Source organism: Anser cygnoides, chromosome 7, assembly GCF_040182565.1.
Source record: "Anser cygnoides isolate HZ-2024a breed goose chromosome 7, Taihu_goose_T2T_genome, whole genome shotgun sequence".
Lineage (NCBI taxonomy): Eukaryota > Metazoa > Chordata > Aves > Anseriformes > Anatidae > Anser > Anser cygnoides.
The window spans coordinates 29,573,192-29,593,802 of NC_089879.1; the positions used below are offsets into that span (position 1 = coordinate 29,573,192).

General features: G+C 40.1%; 1 long non-coding RNA gene across 7 annotated transcripts in view; it reads left to right on the top strand.

Moving 5' to 3' along the window:
* LOC106031698 (uncharacterized) overlaps positions 1–20,611 on the top strand; it is a 524,145-nt gene that overhangs the window by 265,003 nt on the left and 238,531 nt on the right. For all 7 annotated transcript variants that reach the window (XR_010832897.1, XR_010832893.1, XR_010832898.1 and 4 more), the window contains one exon: positions 8,994–9,064. This is a non-coding gene — a long non-coding RNA (uncharacterized lncRNA). The remainder of the gene's footprint in view (positions 1–8,993; positions 9,065–20,611) is intronic.

The window sequence follows — 20,611 nt, forward strand, 5'->3', positions numbered from 1 at the left end:
GCCCTGGCAAAACCAAAAGGATCCTGTGCTACCCGTGCCTTTTCAGCCAGAGCAGCTGGCTCTGTGATTTCCTGTGAGGTTTAATATGCCGGTGCTGTGCTGGCTGCTTGCTGCCTTCACCTTTACCTGCTTCCTACCCGGTGCGTGGAAAGGGAGATTTTTTCCCCTCTGTGACCCAGCGTGGGCTGTATACTCCTCAGCATGGCAGCTTCAGTTCACATGGAAGTGCTGGGGCAGGGCACACTATGGTGAATGTTAAACGCTGTTTTTGAAAAGACATGTCTGGTGCTCACAGATTTCAGTGCTCAGAGACCATGGCAGCTTCTCCCAGAGAGGTGGCAGGGAAGTGAGAAGGCATCGGCAGCAAAAATTGAGGTGTGCAGCTTAGTTGCCGTAACCCCAGCGAAGGCTGTGGTGTTAAGCTAGGAACTGGGGCAGCAGTGCTCCTGAGAGCTGCCAGGTGCCTTTGGGTGGCCATCAGGCGCTGGCTGTGTGAGGGGATGGGGCCAGCAGGGGCTGACAGGGCCTCCAGGGCCTGCAGGGGCCTCAGCCCACCCTGCGCCACGTGGAGCAGGGCTTTTCCTCTGCTCCGTGCCAAGCACAGGGCTTTCTGGCTTCTGACCCTGATCTGAAGCCAACTCAAGTAAATAAGAACATCTTAGTGATATAATTTGAACAAAGCCTTTACCACATTTGCTTCTCAGGTTGCTCCACAATGCTCTCCACTGTAAAGTCTTAAAGCTGCAGTCTGATTCCTTGTTAAAAGCATAACAGGAAAAAGAGACTTTTTTTTTTTTTTTTCTAATCCAGAGTCAAGAAGCATATAATTTCTTTCTAATTACAAATCTTATTCCATTTCCCATTTTTTTAAAATATCTTCGTAGGCTGAAATACCCTTAAAATGAGGCTTCTCGGCCTTCTATTTTGATCTGAAAACAACCCCTGTTCCATTATACAAATAACTGGAGATTTTTCCTTCAGGTAAGCACATAAATATTACCTAAATAAACTATGGGCATTCCTGATGAGGAAATAGTACCATGCAGCTGCACCCAAACGCCAGCACAATGGCCAGCTGCAGAGCTGAGGCTTTCTGCTTATTTTGGGTTGTTTGTTTGTAGATCAAAACCCAGAAAAAGAAGCCATATTCCTACTGCTCTGTATGTATACCACAAGCTTTCTTGCCCCCCATCCCTTGTAGCTGTCAATCTCAAGAAACTTTTTTGTGTCTTTGTGTGCTGGATGGGTCATTGAGGGCCAGGCAGGGGGAATTTTAAGCCTGACTAGCAGAGTGCCAAATTCTGGATCAGTTTATGTTAGTTGGCATAACATCTGGCAGATAATAGGTGTAATTATATGCCTCTTCTTCACATTTAACCCCCTTTTTCCTTCCCTCTGCTTTGCTCCCAGCTCTCACCAGAGCAGCAGCTGTCTGGTCAGGAACTGTAATGTCTCTCCCAAATGGGGGCCTGGGTTTGTAAAGACAAAGCTAACTAAGATTTTTTTGTTGTTGTTTGTTTTCCTTTGCTGCATGCCAATGCATACAACATAGGTTTGAAAATGAAATGCGATTCTTCTCCTGCTGATAGACTGCAGGTCTCATCTGGAGAAAAAAAAAATGCAAGGAAGTGGGCGTTAGCAGCAGCTCTTCATAACTGCCTTGAGGTACCAGGGAGCTGTGGGACGGCCTGTTTCAGGGTTTCGTTTTGCCACCCGTCACTGCTGTATCTTTGCATGTACCATATAAAACAGACTAGGAGAACAAAGCCCATAGCAGACCTCATGTTTGACTCATCAGCTTTTTTTTTTTTCTTTTCCTGTTTACAGAGTTTGGCCTGGATGAAAATTCTTGTCTCTAAATATCAGTAAAATTTTTCAGTTCTGCTGGTCTGGTTTGAGATTTTGAAATTATTAGAGAGTAAGGCAGTTAAGAAGCACATTTTAAAATATACATTTAGATGTCTAGCTATTAGTTTAATCAGAAAGATGTCAGAGAAGAAATCTTCCATGAGTTAGCAGTCATATTTATTTCCTGAGCAGCTTTCACTGCAGTGTTACAGAGCGTCTGAGGTGTTTTGAGATCAACATTCAAACAACAGTCCAAACCACAACGGGGAGAAATGCGTTGTTTCTTCCCCAGAATTTCTTTTCTTGGAGCCTTTGTGTTATTTATGATTTATGGTTTAGTTCTGTTCTCAGAAAATGATCCCTGTCTCTCATGATTTTTCATAGCAGATCTCCATACTTACTTTGGCTACTGGATTTGTTTATTTCAACCTGGAATTTTTAAAACAAGCTCAGGTTCTTTCAGCTATAAAGATTATGCAGACCAAGACAGAAAGACAAGAATAAAAATTAATATAGAAGGAAAAAAAAAACTTCAGAATTTCAGATTATTTTCTTCTTTAAGCATGCCTGTTAGCTATCCTTCCTGCAGAAGTCAGTGCACCCTGTAGTAGGTTCCTAAAACACATCAAGAAAATAAAAGGAGAGGCATTGGATGAAGAACATTTTAACTCATCCTGGTTCGTGTGCAAACCGCTGTGCAGAGATGGGCTCAGCTGGGCTTTGGTCACACAGCTGAAGGACATGGGAGGAGATCAGAGAGAGGGATTTTTGATCACAGTGCATCTTTGGGTCGTGGGCTGCCCAGTGGTGCATCCCAAGGGAGGGACGGTTCTGCCAGCTGACTTGCTTGGTCAGATAAGTCATGTTTGCCTGCCTAGACAGTAGGGTTTTGTAAACACGGCTTGTTTCATTGGGATTGCTGAAGAGATGATTGCACCAGCAGATACAAGGGGCCAGTGACTTTTAGAAAGTGTTTTTCAAAGCTCTTTTTTGTACAGAGCTATTTGGCTCGATGATTGTTTTTGTTGTTGTTGTGTTTTTTTTCATAAGTAATATCCTAAATTGGATATAGTCACTTTGTATGGACCCTCTGTCTGTTTCTATGATGTATTGAAAAGAACGATCATTTTAACTGGAAAAGAGAAAATAACCATGCTAGTTAAACATCGCATTGGGGAGGACAGCAAGGATGCTATCAGGTCTCCTAGGAAAAGAAGCTGCAAACATGAGACTGGGGGAGGAAGGGAGAGTGATGTAAGTGCAGATCTCCTGTCCAACCCAAGAAAAAAAGATAGGCCAAAACCTGTGCTGTGATTAACCACCAAGTGATGAGAGGATGACAAATCTCCAGAAGATAATGACGTTCACAGAAAAGATTTCAAGGGAGAAAGTGGGAAAGGAGGTTTTGCTGGGAATAATGGTGGCCAGATGCTGACTTTTAAAAAAAAAAAAAAAAAAAAAGAAATCAAGGTTAGTACCTTTTTTTTTTTTTCCTCTCCTAGATTATTATTGAAAAGATTGCTTTGTCTCTTCACCTACTCAAAAGTAGGAACAGATCTAGGTGCAGTAAATAAAATTGTACAAGCTTCTTTTTTTTTTTTTTTCTTTTCCTGTGGAAGCTGTTTTCTTTAAACCGGCCTGTCCTTTCCCCATATTACTAAAAGCATTAAGTGACTAAGTAAATAAATGAATAATTCTGAAATGTGCAAAGCCAGAGGCTAGCTGTGTGCAGCGCACGGCTTGCCTGCTGGCCAGGACCCACGCTGCTGGGCTGTGTTTGCGCTGCCTCCGTGAGTATCTGCAGAGATGTCTTTTTGCAAAGAGTCAGATCCTCGGTTCGGAGATGTGCAGTGAATTGGAATTGCAGTTTCTGGCCAGCCGTTGTTGCGTGCCTATTAGGAGGGACGCAGAAATACAATAGCTGAAGAATTGCTCTTTGGCATCCTGCGAATCAGTAACCTCTGTATTCCAGCTTCATCTCTCTTTATTGCTTGCTGCCTATGTCACTTCTTTTTTTTCTTTTTCTTTTTTTCTGCTGGGGTCACTGCCATTGCTATTGTTTTGTGTGTGGCTGATGACTCGTGGGCTTTTGAAGTCATTAGTGGTTCCAATGAGCTCTAGAAACTGATAGAATAACATCATTTCTGCCTTGCTGTTCCTAGTCTCCCGTGAAAGTGAAATCTATACAGAACTTAATTACATTTTGTATCTTATGTGTTGTTTTAACTGAACTAATATTTACAAATGGTTTTGACAAATATCGTTGCATTTAAAGGAAGGACCCCCTCTGTGTCGTCTTTTCAAGTTACTGAAAAGAAATCAGAAGGAATGAGTTCTTTAGGAAACTTTAATTACTAGCTGATTTCATTGACCTGCTGGGTTGGTGGCATCTGCTTTCCAGTCTTTCTCAAATCATTCCTCTTGCATTTAGATGCTTAGGGATACATTAGTATGTGGCCATAATAATTACAAATGGTAATGATTAAAAATGAGGGGTTTCTGCTATAAAGAGTGTTTGTCATTCCAGCCAAAGGCAAAATACAGCCTCAAGTTTCTGTTCTCTTCTTTGTACTGAGGGGATGAGATTTGCAGACAAGCGTAGGAGGAAAGAGGCAAGCTTGAGGAAGAACGGAGGCACTTAGTGGAGTCTTTGTGAAAGCCCTGACTTGCATCCTCTGCAAGGGGAAATTCCAGTTACTCGTTTCTGGCTGCTGCCTGAAGCAGCTTTTGAGCTGGAAAAGGCTGCAGGTATGGTTTTGTACTTTATGATTTCCATTCTCCGACCTAGCCTTGACCGCTGGTTTTAGGTTTCACCTTTGAGTTCCTAGTATTTTAGAGATGGTAAATGAAGTGACCACTGGTGTTTATCTAACACATACTAACAAGTTCATCTGATGTCTTCCACTTCGATTTGAATAGCCATTTAGTGGAAAAAAGACAACTGTGCACTGGTATCAGCTACCTGTGTTTTCATAACTGAATACATCTGTCAATTAAAGCAGTCCCCAAGGCACTCCCTGAGCCCTCTCTGACCAGTCTTCTGACCCCCTTGGCTGCTGTCAGACATCTAGTTTGAGAAATTGATTTTCTTGCACTTGTCTTCAGTCTGAATCTTCAGAAAATCTGAAGGTATATCAGCCACTTTGTACTGAAGAGGGGGACCATCAGAAATCAGAGTAATTAAGTGAAGGAGACTATCCTATTCCTTTCCCAAGTGGGAAAGTGAGTTCAATAAGGCTGCTGCTTCTGATAGGAGTCGGGATATGGAGAAAATATAACCCCCTTCCCCTCCTTCAGACCTACATTTTTCATACAAACCCTAGAGAGGAGGAGGGGTGGACGCTCTGAGTTATTTCTCCTCCTTTTGCTGTCAAAGGTGAAGCGGTTGTATTACCTAGGCAGCTGGTATTGCCATGACTTCATATTTTGTAATAGAACTTGTGACTGCTGCAGCACATCTGTAATTAATTCTTCAGTAAACAATGAAGTCTGTGGCACTTGAAGCATCCTGGCTTGCCCTGCTCCCTGCTGCAGGGCCCCGTGCTGACACGCAGCAGAAATCAAGGTTTGCTGCACGTAACAGTCGGAAGGCCCCGATTGTACAAAGTGGAATATGACTCGCAGTTTTAACTCTACCACTTGTTTCTCATTCTTAGTTTAATAGTAGCAGCTAAGTAATAGCTTATTTTCTGTACTTTTTAGGAAATGTAATGTCTAAATCCATTTTTAATTTGTCTGCCCTCATTGTCCCAGTTTTAGCCTCATCCCTTTTTTTTTTCTTCCTTTGTTGCCTTTATAGGCAGGCAGGTAGACATTTCACTTCACAAATCCAATCTCTTATAGCTTTGTATTAAGCTAAATCAGAAAAAAAAATATTAAAACCAATTCTCGTTTGATAAATGAATTCATTCCTTTTCCAGGGGAAGAGAGGAGAAACCGAACCGTAATTAAACAAGTTTTCCATCTTAATGTTTCAGGGGAGATTGATGTTGTTTACATAACATGGGAACTTTCCTACCTTTGTAAGGACACAGCTGCTGTGGCCCAAGAGATGCCCTCAGTGCATTTTTGTTTAATTGGGCAATGCATCTGTTTTGGGGCATGTAAGGTGTGACGGACAAACATCTGCTGTGAGCACGACTGTCTCTGCATTAGGAATGTGCAAATAGACTTGCCCTGCTTCAACAGCTGCTGGCATCTTCAGGAAACTTTTCAATCATATTAGTGAATATTTAAAAATATTTCAGCCTTGTATATTCTATTTCCGCTTATTTTCTTCTCTCAGCATCCTTTACTAGCACAGTCATTTACATAAAAATTGAGGTGCTACAGGGGTTTTCCATTGGGTTTTGTTGTTGCAGACAACAAGTATCACCCACCACTACTACGCAGCTAAACCTTACAGTGGCCTGGCTCCAACATCTACTTCATCACTGCTGAAATGTGCGAATCCTTCCAACAGTTCACTTTTCTTCTCTTTAAATAAAGCTTTATTGGCATATGTGGTGACAGTTATAGATAAAGTAACCTAAGAGCTTCCATTATGAAGGTGATTTTCTTCAATTATTTTTCCAGTTTCAGTGAAGTGCTGGTTTCTAATGACATTGCCCTGCCTGCCCTTGACTTCCATGGGGACTAGGGGTGCAGGTGTAGCTTCTGGGGAAGAAGGAGCAGAGATGAAGGGATGCAGGGTTCCTCGTGGTATGAAACAAAGAGGTCCAAGTGAGCAGGTGTCTCTCCTCTGTCACAGTTGATATTATTTGTATTTATCTGTTTCGTGCTCTTAGGAGAAATTAGGAAAAGAAAACTCTCAGAAGGCATATGTAGTAACAAAACAACCATGGCAGTCAAAAAGTCAGAATTTTTCCAGGTTTCCATGTACTTTTTGTATCTTTTGGTTGAGGGACAGCACTACAAGATCATCTTCAGTAAGAAAATAAGTGTTTTTTCTGCTCTTTCAAAGCCCCGATACCACTACCCATTTTTCTTCTGATTTGAAGGCTGTGACACTAAACTGATGAACGAGTTTGGAATAACGCAACTGAATACTTTAAATTAAGTTTGGCTTGGACAATGGGAATTTGTTTTGTTTTGTGGCATGGTTTTGAATAGTTACTAATGGTGAGGACAACAAGATGCAAAGCAATTTGAAAAATGGTGTGCCTTACCTGAAGTGAGCATTTAAAAGAAACAAGCTAGCACAGTACTGTGCTTCCTCCAACAAATCCAGCATTCAGAGCAATACTTTTCTATATGTGGGCTTATGTTTGCTGTGCTGTTTATGTTCACTTAAATCCCTACCTTGTAACATTACTGTTTACAGCAAGCTGGTCTTTCTCAAATTATATTTTTAGGCTTGCAGAGAGAGAGAGAGAGAGAGAGTGAGAGGTGCAAATTCAGCAATCCCTACTGCCTCAACGCAATGACTACAAAAATATGTTTTATTGATCCCTCCCTAATTACCTATATACAATAAATATTTTGTTTTTATAGCTAAACCTGGTAGAAGGGCATAGGATATCTTTCTAAATAAAAGTGTTTGCTGAAGAAAATGGGTATAGTCCAATTCTAAAATATTTTCCTTCTGCAACACTTATAAAATAAAACAGCACTAACATAAAGCCCAGGGTAATTGGCCACAAAGCAACAAGGTGGTTTATGAAATGCACGCTCTCGTGTAAATAGATAGCTCACAGGTCCTGAGTGCAATTGTCTTCCCCTCGGAGATTCAGAGCTCACTCGCATCCACTCCCAGATCACTTTTCTCGATGGCAGAAAACAGGCTGTGGCCGGCTGCCGTACTGTCCTAACGTTATGCCAAATGAAAGCTGCTTCCCTCTTTTTTGTTATTGCCTGTAGGACATTTGGTGGTGTAAATCAAACGTTCCTGTTTCATAGGTAAAGTTCTGAGGGAATTAAAGCAGGTCTGTCTTACCTTGGGAAGTGTAAGACACAAACTGCTTCCTATACAAAGCAAATTAATTCTCTGGAATTAATTTGCATTGTGGTAGAGAATCCTTCTCTGTCAGGCGTTTTTAAGTTTTGCCATGGACAGAAGCTTTCCTTCAGCATGAACTCATGCTATCTGTCAGAGCTGAACTAAGAGTCTCTTGGTTGAGAAGCTGCATTATGCATTAAAATAAGAGGTGGAAAGGATGAGGAAAGTCCTGGCTATTTCTGACATGAAGGTAAAAAGATAATTACCTGTATACTTGTTTGAAATTCTGGAAAATGCTGATATGGTAAAGTGATGTTATATGCTATGAATACTAATGATCACAAATGCTTTGCTGCTGTTTTTTGCATAGGCTATAAACTCTTGGTAATACTTGCATCATCTTTTCTAAAATATTCAGTTGACATACAAAATGTATTCTTTTTTATATTAAAATGTCATTAGGGATGTCATCCTAGGACTAAAACAGATTTTCTACTATGTAAGTGAATCTAGTGTAATGGCTTTTGGTCAGCTTGCTTGGATTTGTAGAAAATGAAGATGAAATATGTCTAACCTTTCATAGATTTTTTCCAGTTGTTAGACTGTATTTTTTAATCCCTGAATACAGGATTATTTTCTCAAATAAAACGGGAAACCCTCCTATATTTTTGCTGAATAATAAAACCGTTGCCTTCACTGCCTTTCTGTGTGCTCATACATCATGTGCAGTCAAAATCCATTTTATGAAGTTCAGTCAAAACCCTTCACTTCATCTTTGAAAAATAACATAGACATTTTTTTTTTAATCAAGCCTAGATATTAACAAAATAACAGATCAGTCTCTTTTGGAACATTTACTTGGAGCCGTTGTTCCAAAAGGCTGTTGCTTGCTCTTCCACTGATCTGTATATTTCTGAAAATAACTTGAATTAGCAACAAAATCTGGAATTGTGAGAAAATATTGGTTCATTTTGATTTGGTAGGTAAAATGCTATGCAGCATGCAAAAGGAGTCCTTAATCTGTCTTCTTTGCTCTGTGATTATATCAGCGAGCAATTCCCAGTCACGTGAAAAAAGAGGGGGGTCAGCAGGTTACCCGCCTGTATACGCTAAAAAGGAAACAGAACTGGAAAAGTGGGAAAATTTATAAAGAAACACATTTGCTCTGATTTGAGAAACCTATTTTTTTTTCTATTTTTCTTGTTAGTTCTACCTTCAGAGGATGGAGCTGCCAGTACAACATATGTATGCATCCAGAAATCTCAAAATCAGCGAAAGGTAAAGTTTATGACTTTTTTTTGTGTCCACTGCTTCTACCTAAATTTATTTGAAGTAGGCACAGACTAACTTTTTCAGCTGTTGACTCTGCAAACTCTTCAGAACAAATATTTACCATTCAGCTTTTCTTTCTTCATTTTTCTTGTGAACATAAGAATCTCACCAGAGTTTTGACAAACAGGAAATTTCCTTAGCAGTTTCTGCTCCTAGCTACATCATTTTTGACCCCGTGTTTTATAACTCTCCTAAAACAAAAGAGACACCAACTTCCTACACAATAGTCAACATTTGATTTGATTGTGATTTGAACTGCCAGTTATCAGGCTATCTACCTCTGTTGCCCCGTCTGCATGCCCCTTGGATTTTGGCCTGTGTGTCTATCTGACGCATTGCTCATGCCTAGCATAGACATGCAGCAGCTTCAACTTCTGAGACAAGGTAGAAATAAAATATACCTGCATGTATTTTGTGTTGAAGGAAATAAGAGGAAGGAAAGGAAGTTGTCTTCTCTTTCAAGGAGTGAGAGAAAAAAGTTTCACACAGTAGTTTGTTTTGGGTGATTTTATTAAATGTTCTTGAAGCTACAAGGCAAGTCAAAAAGAAAACCTGGTCTTCTTAAACATTTTTACCACTTTAAGGAGTGTGCAAGTGTGATACGGTGCAGGCACAATTAACATCAGCCATAGCAGTGGCTGTAAAGTGTGTTCAAGGTGAGTCACAGGAATAACACAAAATGTGGTTTAACTATTACTGCTCCAAATGCATTTTTTTATGAATAAATAAACCTAAGTCGTCCTAATTAAATAAGTCTACTGTATTAGAGAGGAGGGGCATTTGAAATAGTGACAGAGCACTGCTGAATTTTTGAATCATTGGGAGAGGCAGGGAGAGCCTCTGTGGGAGGGGGAAAGCTGGCTGGGGTGAGAGAGGACTGAGGAGATAACAGGGTGGCAGGGAGGGGAGATGAGCTGCGATGGCAGCATGGAAATGGTGGAGAAACTTTCAAGAAGCCAAATGGAGAATTGGATGTTGCAGAAACACCTCAGTCTGTGTGGTGGTGGTGTGCCAGACACAGCCAAGTGCCTCCATTAGCTGTGGCGTAAGAACAACAAAATATTGGGTTTAAGAAGGACATGTGAGGACTCTTTGGGATACCTCTGTTATTACAGAGTTAAGTAGTTGGGGCTGTGGGGTATCGCTGTTGGGGAATGGAGGAATGATTGAAAAACATGGGGAAAAACCCCTTGTATTAAGGCTCTCAAATTCAAAACGGCTTTGGAAAAATATCAGCTACTGTTAAGTATTTAAATACTAGCAGTGTCCTCAAGTTACAGGTATAAAAGCCATCTGGAATTTATTTTAGGAACAACAACAAAAAAAGCTTCAAGGCAAAGGGCTGTGTGTTCGAAAGGGTTATGAAATCACTGAAATAGAAATCAGGATTTAAGAGTTAAGGTAATACAGAAGAACCTGACCAGGAAATTAGGCTGCATCAGAGCAAGTCAGGATAAAGTGGTAATTACTTAATCATGTTGATTTGGGCACCACTGTGGCAAAACAGCAGCCAGAAGCTTGTCAGTGAAAAAGAGGAGGGGGCTGCAGATGTTAGTCATGGCCCCAAATTAAAACGTTGCCAGTTTTCCGCAAGGGAGAGTTTGTCACTGAACCCAGGAATGAAGCCAGGAGAGCTGATGAGGTGGAGACACATCCAGGGCAGAAGTGAACCTGGGACAATTCAACAGTGTGAAGACAGGGTTGCCCAGGGAATTACTGCAGTAACACAGTCCTGCAAACTCTGAAGTTGGTGTATGAGCTCAGATGTGTCTGGGTTACAGCACATCTGCTGCAGCATCTCAGGAGGCTGGGTGTACGTCTGTAGCCTGCTCTAGTTTGAAGTAAGAGCTGTTGCCTCAAAGCACAGTGAAGTCTCAACCCTCAGTGCTGAAGGATGCTGGAATAGCTTTCCTGCTGGAGCTGTGGGAACAAAACCCAAAACAGTAAGCTTGCTACTACATAGTTCAGTCAGCCTAAAAGGCGTGTATGATACAATTGCCTAATACAAGAGGGAGCTCAGCTCGGTGAGTTCTTGCAGGATTATTTTTCTGTCACAGCCAATAGTGCTATTCAGTGCAGGTGTGAAATGTGACTGCTCTTACTTTGTTATTCACTGTTTTAAATGCTTTGACCTAAGTTTCTTGGCCCTTGATTCTGTCCTGTCTAAAATTAAATCTCTGCCCAGAAAACACCATGAAGCAGCACTTCAGAGCTGTGTGACAACCAATGAGCCTTATCAGATCAATGAATTAAAGCTGGAGCAGAGCTTGTTAACCAGAGACTGGCAATCAGAGATAAAACATAAAGTCACTTTCAGGAAACTTTCCGTGCTTCTGGCAAGACACCTACAGGTTATAAAGTTATTCCAGTTTCTCACAGTTTTTCCATTAAAAAGCTAAAGATGTTTTGTCTCAGCAATGGACATGGACCCATACCAGGATTAGAAACTTCTGCTTAAATTCTTGTACTCAGAAATAGGACCACAACAGCATAGTGTAGATGGCTAAGCTAGGAGTTTTTGCATTGTCTTGGGAACCAGAGGGATCAGTCCTGTTAATTCATAGCTCTCTTTACATTGATCTTGCTTCTAAGCAGAGGTTTGCCCAGCACACATCAGCTGCTGGCTAAGAATTGCCTGCCTTCCCCTTTTAAGCAGATTCGGGTCTGCCAGCCTCTCCAAAGCAGGTTCAGGTGAGCTGGGTCTCCACCCAAGAGCAAATTCTGTAGCCCTTTTTGTACTGAAAACTTTTGTACAGCAAGAGCTTCATCAGAGATAAATACTAATTAAACTTAATCATGAAGTGCTATAAATCAGTTAATAAATGACCAGCTGAGTACTGTCTAGGTACTCATTTCATTATACAACCCTGTTGATCTCTTGGAAGAGTTGCACCTTTGTGGGAGATCAAATGCTCAGGGTTAAACCATTTGTTATCATCTGAGAAGCGTTGAGAAGCAGTACTGTTTTGTAGTGGCATTAAGGGTTGGCTGCCCTGGCCAGTGAGTGCTACGGGAGTGTAAATCTATCCAAAGGATGTTTTAAACCAGAGGGACAACTGGGGGTAAATGAAGTATTCACAGACTACTCAATTACCTCTCTGTAAATCTCTTGAGTTACTGCTGTTGACTATTGCTTTTGTCCTTACCTGCTGAGGTCCATGGGACTGATAAGTGTATGTTATATTGCACCATTAGTTTCAGAAAAGGAGAAGCAAAATGGATGGACTAGAAAAATAGCATAAAAATCCTTTAGAAAATCCTTTTTCTACATACCAGAGGAGAGCTCAGGGCTAATGAGTCTTGATCCAGATCAGCAGGGTGTCAGAATAGCAAGACAATATATTGTGTTCTGAATGAGAAAATGTGTTGTCTGAGCCAAATTAGAATTCTACACCAGGTCACTACATTTTAAACCTTTTAATTTACATTTGTAAAGTGATCCAGCCAGAGAGACATTTAACAGCAAAAAAACCCTTCAGAACCCAAACTTCCTGTTAGCTGCTTAATAGACTTTTTCTCTTCACCCCTGAGGAATCTGAAATAAATAAAAAATGGGAAAAATCAATATGCAAACTTGTGGGGAAATTTACTGGCTGAGAGCGTGGGCAGAACTAATTTAGATAAGGCTAAAATTTCTGGAGTAATTCGATGTTGCAAAATACCTCCTTTGTAAATGCTGGACCTTATGAGTACTCTATAGCTGAAGAAGGTTTACCGGAAAAGTTTGCTTCATTTCTGGTGGTTTATCACTTAAGTAAAAATGTAGATATTATTTGTATTAATCAAGTGAGTTTTTTTTCTTTTCTTTTTATAATTCTCCATTGAAATATTATAATTCTGGCAGGGCCTTTCTTGTCTGCATGTCTCACTGTTTTCTGTGTCTCTTGTCTCTTTCTTGATACCCAAGAGTACTTCGTATATAGCTTTTATAGGCTTTTTTGAAGTTTGTCAAGTTCTTTGCCCTAGCCTTTCTCAATAAACTACTCAGGGAATGTAGCACCTTGAGGACTAGAGTAGAGTGCAATGCCAGTGTCTAATAGCTTACAGAAATACCAATTGCTTCCTGTCCTCAGGCAGAGCTCTCAGAAGTGTGGGATCTGGTTTTCTAGGTGCTAACCAAAAATACAGAGATGATCTGATCTCCTCTGGACTTCTGAGAAGCCTGACACCAAGATACTCAACCTGCCCTGTGCCAGTTGTTAGCCTAGATGACCTTCCTGAAGTGATCTGAGTCCTTTGGCTGCCTTTCCATTGAGAGGTGGTTATTTCTGATCTGGGAGAAGAATGCATATTTATTGCTACACATTCAGTTTTATGGGAGCTGAGTAGTGAGTGTCTTTTTGAGCCAGGCATTTCAGGAGAGGTTCATTGACCAACTTAAATGTGCTCCTTTACAAGGATGTCTTCTGTTTGAAGCGTGTAAGTTTAGGCATGGCTCAACTTCAGCCAAAGGAAGGCTTGGTAAAGCTTTCATTGAGGGACCTTGACATGGTATCTTCTAGAACCACGTGCTGTTAAACTTTCCTTTAAATGAGAGAGACACAGAATCCCTCGTGCCAGTCAGTGTGTAAACTTCTACTGTACAGAGTCCCCAGATTGTCATCGCAATCATTCACAAACATCTGTTAAAAATAGATTCTAGCCATCCTCCCAAGTCTTTCAACTCACACAGAATAAAGAAACTGTTCTTGTGGAGCTGATGAAGGAATGTGTATGAGTGCAAGCTGATGGCTTGAAGTTGTCAGTAACACCATGGCCATTCCTTTTCCTTCTGCTTCTTGGAGAGGTCAGGCAGTTAACCCACACAGAAGGTATCCTAATTGCTGCTTCTTTTCATGAAGAAATTGTATCTGACAATCTGCTTGTTAACTTTTTTTTGTTGTTTTGAATCAGCAACAACAGCAGAAATCAATCCTGATTCCATAGAAATCCTTACAACTTACAAGATTAATTACAGACTCAGAATATCAGGCTTTCAGTTTCCCATCCATAAAAATACTCAGTTTTGCAAAGAAGCTAAGAAAGATAAGGCAAAATATTTTTTTTTTGGTAGGATGTGGCCAGTAGGCCAGGATCTCTAGGACCTTTTACTATATATTTGTATGAATGAATGTGCAAACTTTATGAAACTTCCAACGTGTAAAACTGAAAGAAGTACAGATGAGTAATATTTAATTTATTTGATTCCTTTTGCCATGCCATGCTGACCCTGCTAATGCTGATCTTAAATAAATGACTAGGGTAGCAGAAATCTTACATTTTCTTGCATCCTCTGCCTCTTTATTATAAAGAAATTTTAGACAATACCATTACTTTTGTTTCAAGACGACCTCTTTTTTTATTTTATTATTATTATTTTAATGGATTCAGATAGATAAGCAGAACAATCATAAAATTACCTCCTCAAACATCCTTATTACATTCTTGGTTATCTATTTTGTCCTGGGTTTCCATCCATGAATTTTCTTTTTCTTCCCTTACTGTGCCAGGAGGGCCATGAATGTAGTTTTATGATTTGAGGGGAGAGACAGCTTCTTGTTTCAAAGATGGCATTAATCTGCAGACAGGATAGGTCCAGATGAGCATAGGTAGATTTCCATCTGCTCAATTCCCCACATTGTCTTTTCCAGGATGATGAGGGCTTTAACTTCAGTAGCAGCTCTACAGATGTCCTGCCCATAGGAACAGTTTCAGAAAAGTATTGAAATGTTTTACCAGACATATCCCTGGGTGACATTGCTTGTATTTCAAGCTCCTTTTGGCATAGCTAAAATCATGACCATTTTGCAATGCCGTCAGCTTATTTCTTTGGATAATAATGGACACTGGAGGGAGGGTGTTTTTGGAGTTAACGTGTCAACCACATGTGGGAAAACATGAATCTTATCAATGCTTATCAATACTGCCATCAAATCCCTCAAAATTCAAGGCTGGGGTGATATATATGTATCATTTCATACCACAGAATAGTAGTATTTTATCAGAACAGAAGAGGAGCTTGAGATCTATTTCCTTCACACATTGGCAATGAAAAAAGACACTGCTTGCTTTTCTTTCACAGTCTTTGAAACAAAAATTCTCTCCCAGATGCTTTGTTTAGAAGCCAGCTCAATGGGAAAAAGCTTGTGTGTGGAAAACATGACTCAGCATCCCACTGTGGTCTGGCTTCTTCGCATTACAGACTTGTTTACTGCCAAATGCTGTGGAAATTGTTGATTAGAAGATAAGGATCTTTACTCCCAAATAATTATAAAAATATGATTCAATGTTTTCCCTCAGTTCTAGTCCTAGGAATTTCTGTAGTGTTTATTTTGACTCCTGTAACTCTCCCAAGTGATGAGAGACTCTCCACCAAGAAACGTGTTATCCTCCCAAAGCACCACCGAATGACAGGCATTGAATGAGTTCGGTCCTCACGTGGCGTCATCGGTTTCCCCACTAGACACTGGGCACTGACAAGATGTGTGGCTGCTGGTAGGGATTACAAAGAGCACACCAATCCACTGCTTCCTTTATAGCTGGAAGTTTATAGTTCCTCTCTTTCATAGCTGTTATCCCCACGTGGTTCCTCGAGCTGTGCTGTCGGTGCCGGTTGCTGTATTGGGTGTAGAGCAGGAGAACCAGGGGGCCACTTTTATGTTAGAGCCCAGATCAGCCAAATACCAGCAACTCTGTAGAGTTATCCTAATCCTGACCTCTCTGAGCTTCAGTTCCCCCCGTGAAATTCCACTTTTAATAGTTGCTTTCCATCACGAGGTGCTGACAAAATTAGTTCTAACATCAAAGAATGTGAATAGCTGAATTTGCATGGACAGCACTATTAATCTCGTGGCATTGTTTATTTGCCTTTCCTAGCTCCAATCCTGAGTCAGTGTCTTCATATTTCTGAACTTGTATTTTCTTCATGTTTTTTGAACTTGTATTGCACAGAGGAACAAAATTCTGAAGTATCGCTTCAGTCATACTTAAGTGCATAACTATCACTCACTTTTCTGGCAAGTCTTTAAAAAGTATATGGGAAACACGTTCCATTTTAGACATTTAACTTCAAAATGTTCCCTTGTCTTTTCCACCTTACCTCTGAGTTTCATTCCTTATGCAGACTCATGGTTTCCTCTTTCAAGATCACAAGGAAATCCTTGATTTCTCATTTCTCAGTGTATTCAACTTTCACTAAAGTATTTCCAGACTGATGCAAAGGCAGAATTTTTACACTGGCATTTAGTAAAATTGGCAATGTTTTTATAACTTTATTAATATTATGTCAATCATTCATTTCTGTGTTCTAAGGCACTATGAAATTGTTGTTTCCTTTGCTTGAAATGATAATTACTAACTTCATAATACCTAATTTTCAAAATCAGTGATTTCCTGTTGTTAGACTCATTTTTACAATCAGTGGCTGGTCAGTTCAATCAATTGTTCCCTGTAGGTTTATTATTCTGCATTTCTGTGTATTTGTAAGGGAGGAAAAAAAGCAACACATGAAATAATTGATCAGAAATCCTAAAAAAAAATCTACATTTTTCTTACCCATTTTTAATACCCATTTTTAAAAGAAATAATACCCCCCCCCCGAAAATATAGCCTCTTCTCCCCTCGAACTCAATAGATCTTATTTAAAGAGTAACTTAATGCCCAATAATTTAAACACAGTGAAAATAAAAATTAGGTTCATATAAAGAGTGGATCTTGAGTAACCTGTGGGGAAGTAATCTGAAATAATCTTATCATAAAAATCATTGAGACTTTTTTTGCTTTACTTCAGAAGGTATATATTTTAAGTTATACTGCAATATGAGTTTCTATCCATATCACTTAACATTAAAACAGAGAATAAATGAGCAAGGTAATATCCTATTTAAACATTCCTAACTGGTGGATATAGCATGTATGTGTGTGCTTTCAGAGAGTTTTTTTATTTGTAAGGAGATGAAAAGGAAATTATTGTATGTGCTTATTTTTTCTAATTTAAATCTTACCCCAAAGCAGCAAGTTTTGGAAATACGTTGCTCATGTTGTCTTACTTGTGTGCATTGCCATAGTCCATAAAGAAAAAAATTGCTAGAGGGTATTTGCTTGTTCTTCATTATTGTCCATAACCAGATGAAAAGTAGGGTGACTGCTTTCTCATACCTGGAATTTAAAAGTTTCAAGAAAAGGCTAGGAATCTATAATACGTTTTCTGGTTATCTCCATGTGTTCTGAAGGAAGTATATCAACTAAATCAGAAGAAACTGGATTGTCTCTTTCCCCCATTTTTGAAATTACAGTGGCAGCCCATACGCAGTTTTAAAGAATAGCTGAAATAATGATTTTAGATTTATATATATGTATATATTTAGAGGTATGGTAGTGAAACAACTCTTGTCTCAAGGAGGATTTCATATTTCTGAAGACGAAACACTAAGGACTGAGAAATATCTTATTTCTTCCCTTTAGTGTCAAAAAAAATATAAAAAGAATTCGGAAAATTACAACATATTCAATGTTTGATCCGTTCTGTTCTCAGCCTTAAAAAGAAATGATTAAAAATTCACTCTGAAGTTAGCGTTGCATGTATCCTGTAGATACAAGCCTTGCTGACATAGAGGGTTCAGATTTGTAGAGACATCGTTGTATGTGTAAGAATAAATAAACAAGAAGGCTAAGAATAGACGAGAAAATGCAAACCAGTTTGTTGTGTTTTGCTGACAGACTCTCACTAATGACATGTAATGTATCAGACCTGATGCAAATTTATCATGGAGAGGTGGTTTTAAATATTTAATGTGATGGTATGGGGCAGTTTTTCTCATGAGGGATTAGCACAGATAAACTAGTTTACTTTGTATAGCTTCTTTAGATAAGCTACTTCTGACTTTATTGCTCATCAAGTGAAAACCTAGAGATAAACCACGCGGTCTGGTAGCAGGGAACCTAGCTAGCGGTATGTTCTTCCACTTTTACATGCTACCAGCAATAGTCCTTGTAAAAATTGAAATGACCAGGTCAGTCTTCTTTTAGCAGAAAACTGGGACGAAGGCTTGGTGACTCCTGAAGGCGTATCGTTGGGGAGCGAATTTAAGGTCAGACACAGAGCGCCTGCCCTCTGCAAGTGCACTCACTGTTACGTGAGGCTGGTCTGATTGTGGTGCAGTGCCGAGGAACCTGTGCAGTTCAGGGAACTGATTCAAAGCTGGTTGTGAGGACTTTAAATCCTTAATTATTGGAAAAATGCCATAATTAGCAGGCTTAGCAGAAGAAAAGCAATACCATCTTGAGAATGCTTTCAAGTAGCCCATTTATTTATTGCTCCTAAAAGACATCATTGAACTCCTTCATAAAGTAAGGAAATGGCCTAGATACCCCATCAGAATCTTAATGTTACTCTATTACCAGACAGGTTTTAACCATAGTATTTTCACCCTCTCTTCCTTCCTGTGATTTTCCTTCTCTGTAGCTATGAGGATTAGTTGAAAGGGCAGGGGTTGCTTGTTCAGATGAATATGATGTAAAGTCAATGTCAGTTGAAACCCAGTGAGAAATGACTCAGGGTTGAGTCAACAGAGAATTGCTGGTCCCGTCTGGTGATGACGCAAAGCCGGCACTTATTCCTGAAGTGAAGGCTTAGCTGTACTTGATTTTATTTGGGATGTTCGTTTCATAATTGATACAGAAGTGGAAGGATAGAAATGAGACTATCTTACCCTACTCGCTGCTCCCTAAATTTCAGCCACTTCTCTTCAACACTTTTTTTCTGTCCTCCCTGTCCTCGAGTTCAGACTTGAGTGTATCTAAGAAGTGTGGGAGGAACTTCTCCTCTCTTAAGGTGCGAACTGGATCACTGCAGTAGTCCAGAGCACAGGTGGGAAGTTGCAGTACGGGAATTGACCCTGGCAAATGCTTCACAGCATTATTTGTTAGGAACTTAGTGAGGTAGTAGCCCAGTGTTATTTAATTTCCCTCGTTTAGAAGGATGATGTGCTTGACTGTTTTGGATAGCAGAAATTAAGATGCAAGAATGGTGCGTGGCCTCTACAGAAAGAATGCTGATGATCTTTATGTGATGCTGTGCATGGAGAGCTGGAGGATGCTTTTGTTGGAAGTTCAGCTGAGCAGTGCTTCACGAGGGGGAACAAACAGCAAAAACAAATCTTGTACACACCGGGGCTTTATGCTTTGTTGTTTTGGATCTAGTCTCAAAGCTTTCTGTGATTTGTTTAAGAACCAGAAAAGCTGACTCAGCTCTGAGGAGCCCTGTCCCTGGACAAAAATATTGGAAGATTAAGCAAGCAAAAACCCCACACTCGTAAAATGCAGTGGATGCTAAAGGAGAAATATTTCTGATACACAGGGTGCTGGTTTTGTTGCCACAATAGTTTGGCATCTGCTCTAATTACTGTTGTTCCATGTTGTGGTTTCAGCTTTCTGGAACAGAAGCTCTAGGGAGAAAATGCCAGGACAGAAGAAGTTTCAGCGTATAAAGGATAGATGAACAGACTGGAGAGGGGGGAGAGGGGAGGGACAGGTTTATTTAACATATGCTCACAAAATTAATATGGCATATGAAATCCATATTTCAGTAGCTGTCCTGAAGCCTCCAGTTGACATCAAGAACTTACTAAGACCTAATTTTTATCTAAACAAGCAGTAAAGATCAGCAGCTGTGATTCCTTTAGCAGTTCATGCTACCACAGTACTTCACTGCATTATTAATACTGGGCAGAACTCCAAATCCCTAACCATTGTTTTCCTGACACATGAAACATTTGGTGTCAAGTCTAGAGCATCTTTCAAATTTTTTTTTAATCTAATATTTAGACAAGGAGGGAAGGAGAGAGGGAAGGGCTGGTAAAGGGTGCCCACGCTCATGCAGCGCTTTCATTAGTTTTGTAGATAGAACTGGCAGTGTGGCTGGGGATTCTTCAGTCCTTGTAGAAATCAAACCAAAACAGGTAACTTTCTGCTTCCTTGTTTACTTTCTCTGCCTTTATGTTGTGTGCCTTCTGAACACGTCCCTGAGGATCAAGGCGTGTTCCTGAAGGCCCATTCTTAAACGTTAGGCTAAAATACTTCCAGAAGCAGATGTCTTCAGTGCTACTGGTGGAACTAGGGTTAATGTGAAATATCTCTGCCGCGCTCAACACATAGGAGATGTCATTTGTTTTTGTGCTATCACATTAAAAACACCCAGGTTCTTTAAAGAGTGACACTGTTTGGCTCCTGGTGTCATCCCCACAGCTTTTGATTTTGGCACTTTACTGATGTTCTCTGGCTTACTGCCTTCACACAGCACTTTGGCACGTTCTTGATTTTCTTTTCTTCCTGATAAATCTTGCCAGTCCCCTTTTTCTGGATGCTTGGAACATTTTGAGGCTGCACAATGTAGTCTTTATGATACCTCTGCATGCATGCCCCCAACAACCGTGCTCTTGAGTTATATTTATCATTAATTTGGCCTTTTAGTTCTTCCCTACTGGTCAGCTTTCACATAAAAATTCTATCTTTACT